Source organism: Cynoglossus semilaevis, chromosome 19, assembly GCF_000523025.1.
Source record: "Cynoglossus semilaevis isolate Cse_v1.0 chromosome 19, Cse_v1.0, whole genome shotgun sequence".
NCBI classification, from domain to species: Eukaryota; Metazoa; Chordata; class Actinopteri; order Pleuronectiformes; family Cynoglossidae; genus Cynoglossus; species Cynoglossus semilaevis.
This window is the reverse complement of record NC_024325.1, coordinates 15249475-15253388: the sequence shown is the minus strand read 5'-3', so window position 1 is coordinate 15253388 and position 3914 is coordinate 15249475. Positions and strand designations below refer to the sequence as shown.

General features: G+C 45.6%; 1 protein-coding gene across 3 annotated transcripts in view; it reads right to left on the bottom strand.

The window, feature by feature from the left end:
* The window catches only part of LOC103395537 (transcription factor COE1), a 96805-nt gene that overhangs the window by 83091 nt on the left and 9800 nt on the right, over positions 1-3914 (bottom strand). The window lies entirely within an intron of this gene.

Sequence of the window (3914 nt, the reverse complement as noted above, 5' to 3'; positions counted from 1 at the left end):
AAAACACACAAAAACATCTGCTTCACGTGGTGAGAATCAACGGCTACAAAGACGAGAACTGAACCTTCACAGAGCGCTGGCCAGAGTTTCCGCTTATCAGGCGATCAAGGACAGACGATACAGTTATCTATCAATGATACACACACACACCCAAACACACACACCCTGTCAGTGTGTTTGATCTGTCGCTCCACTCGGTCGGGAGCTCCACTGAGTGACAGGATCATATTTCCCAGGGTGCGGTGCAGAAGTTGGAGCTTTTCTGTTCAGCATTTGTCAGCTGACATTTGGACCACCCGCTGCCACGGGGGGGGGAGGGGGGGGGGGGATTACAGGTGTCGGTGAACTCAGATCATTTATCTGTGTCAATAAATCTGAGAAGATTCCAAAATTAAAAGACAAAATATTGTCCTACCTGTACGCAGCGTCAGCTACAAGCTATCTTCGAAATAACAAAAATTAAATTCTGAGATGAGGAAATATAGCATTTACCTCCAAACTTTGGTTTAAAAATGTTAAACGTTCGCTCAGATGAAATAAAACCAATCTTAGCATCTAACGAAGTATAACGATGTCTACGTCAAAAGATCGGGACGGCTGTAAAAATTACAATGTCTGTCTTAAAACTTTTAGATTTTTGCCTTAAAAAATGTAATTATCAAAATCCCCACAAAAACAGAACTTTTCAGTTTGATTTACTAGCAGATCTAGCCAATAGCGCTGTTCTCGCACATCGTTAAAAGGCAAACAGATTCATTCACTGTTTTGCTGTTAGCAAGTAAGTTAAACAGACTTCCTGTTGTTTCTGGTTGTAATCATGGGGTTAATTTCATGCTCAAAATTCCTGAGATATCGGAATATTCTGGGGTTTTTTTACGCCAGTGTAAACACGTCCTATTAATGCCTCTGTGCCTGCTCTACAGTACAGTACTTCCAAGGAACTCCACCACCAGAGGACATTCAGGAATCTGATGTTTATTCAAACCTGATTTTTTTGGAAAAATGATTCACAATTCCGTGACGTATCAAATGAGCCTTGAACATTCCAAACTGATTTCCTGTCAACACGGAGTATCACGACTGTTAAACGTGTCACATAGAATGTACCAGAATGACTGAATGATTCCCACGCATTACATAATGTTTTAATAACATATTTTTTAAATTTATTGACGGAGACCACAAACTCCCGGGGAACATGTTTCCAGATGGTAGCGATCAGATCAGAAGTCGTCCTGCTTTCCGCTAGATTATATTTAAATGGAGAACATCGGACCTGAGTCCGTTTCTTACACACGGTCTGTAGTTCGTCTCCACACACGGCTCTGTGGCATTAATGGAAAACAGCGCAGTCCGAGGCCCCGATATAATATTTCTCTAGCCCGGAGCTGTTTCTAGGAACTGCCATTCCCGGTGACGGACTGGCCAGCTGACTCAACGGGTCAGATCCCGGTTGGTCGGCCGCATCTGTGCACTGTCAAATAAAGTCCACGTTCTAACTGATTTGGTCAGGCTCTGTGGGAACCCTCTCTCTGGGGCCCTAAAGAGTCCGAGTGCGCCTTCAAATCCCAGATTGAGTTCCAGCGCTGGGCTCTTAAACCCCGCCCTCAAACCAGGAGATCCGAAGCTCTTGTCGGTTATGATTACCGTTAAAAACCCTGCGCTGGAAATCAATACAGGATCCTGCGGCAGCTCCAGGTGGTCCGGTCTCCAGGGCTTTGTGCACAAGTGCTGGATGGAGATGTACGCCAGAAAATGATCTGAACCCGAGGCGGCTGTTCGTACGAGGACAAATTGCTAATTTCCAACAAAGCCAATAATTAACGTCCGCCCGGCGTTGAGCAAATTTCTTGCGTCCAGAAACGTCTCAGGTATCCAAACCAAGACTGACCTCGGTCGCAAGAAAACTCCCACTGACTCTGATCCAACATCCAGACATGTGAAACTGTTTCCCCTGTCGTTTCCCATCAATGGGAATTACATATTTTCCTTCACTTGTGGTTCAGGGAAAACAAATCTGAGCGAAGGAGCAGCGGGAAAAGACCGAGCTGACAGAGTTCCATTAGGGAGTCGACTTATGGGCCACATTCCTGTCCACTGTGACACATGTTCACTGTGGGCCGGGACACTTCCTCTGAACTCGATTCTCACTCTGGACCAACATGCATCACTGTCACATCTTCTTCTCTCTACTCTGGCCACTCTTTTTTTTCTTTTTTTCTCTGTGCAGCAGGAGAATTTATTCATCTTTACCAACAGAAATAGATCTGAGGTAAAAAGGTTTTTTTTTTCCTCCAAAGTCAGAGCAGAGGAGTGTTTTCATAAATCAAGACAAAGAAAAAACGATTGGTCGATGATCGGTTGAAGCTGGATTAAAGGAGAAACCAGACCTGTGTTTACATGAGAGTCAGAGATTGATTTGATATTTGACTCTACAGGTGATGATATCTACAGGACTGTGTCGCAGAAAGTCAGCAATTTAGAGGGAATGTGAATAAAAATAATAATATTAATAATAATAATAATAACTATAATTTTACTTTACTCCAATAATGACAAGAAATAGCTAAAAAATACAGCACAGTCAATTATATACAACTGGACAAGTTTGCCGGGCCGGATTAAAATCCTAAATGTACCACATCCGGCCCCCGGGCCACGGTTTGTCCATGTCTGGTCTACACTGAGGTCTGCTTCAGTTGGATCTTTGTCACACCACTTCTTTTCTTGGTCTCACGTTGAGTCACCTGCAGCAGATGTGGGTCACCACACTGCCCCCTCTGGCCTGACCCTGTAAGAACACCTTATGACGACTCTGGGAGAAGAACCCAGGACCACAGCGAGGTCTTGGGTTTCAAACGTCTCTTCTCTTTGGCAACCTGAGCCATCTGGAGCTCCAATCTCTGAGCTTCTTCATGCTGTCACCTCATCTGCTGCTCTGCTTCCTCTTTCATCTGCCTCCCCCTCCTCTCCCTCCTCCCCCTCCTCCCCTTCCTCCCGCCTCACCGAGTCTTTCATACAGCATCTCCGCCGCTGCATCCTCCACTTTTGAAGTAGCATGACACACGCGGCGTGTAAACAAGGAGCCGTTTGCACACTTCCTCCCGCGTTAGCGTCAGGTGGAGCAGCGAGCTAACGATCCGACAAGGCCGCGGTGACAGACGACTCCAGGCTCCTGTGACGACGACGTCGACGGCGGCGGCGACGGCGGCTGAAGGTGCTCCTCTCCTCCATTTAACACAATCAGTGTTGGCCCACTCAGTGAACACACACTAACACACACGCAGCAGACAGACTGAGGAGCAGAACAACAGACGTCGTGCCAGCGCTAGGTGCCAAACACTCCAGTAAGATTTATCCTCCTGGCAGAAGAAGCAGCATCAGATGTGTGAAGTAAACAGAAACAGCCAACGGAGCCAACGGAGCCAAGGAGCCAAGGAGCCAAGGAGCGACTTTCCGCTCCGCTACGGCCTGGCAGAACCTGGCAGAACCTGACTTTTACGTTTAACATTCTACTGTAGGTCCACGTGTTGGTGTTTTTGTTTTGTTTTTTACACACCCACCAAGTTTTAGGTATAAAATTAAAAAACAAAGAAGTGCAATTTTGCAGAATTAGCTTCAAATCATGAATTGAAATAGTCCATAAAAGTCAAATCTTGAACATCACGTTGTCCAAATGCAGCTGCAGTGGAACGCCACAGATACAAACTCCCCGAAATATGAGTTTTCCAAGTTAGCCCCGAAATACAAAGTTTTCCAAGTTACGAGTCAGCGACTACTGCAGGATTTTCCTTGTGATACAAGGAAACATCACTGCAGGATTTTCCTTGTGATTTGAGGAAACATCGAGTTACGATAACGATTTTCTCGCTCACTGTCCCTCTCTGGGTTATTTCACCCATTTTTATAACAAA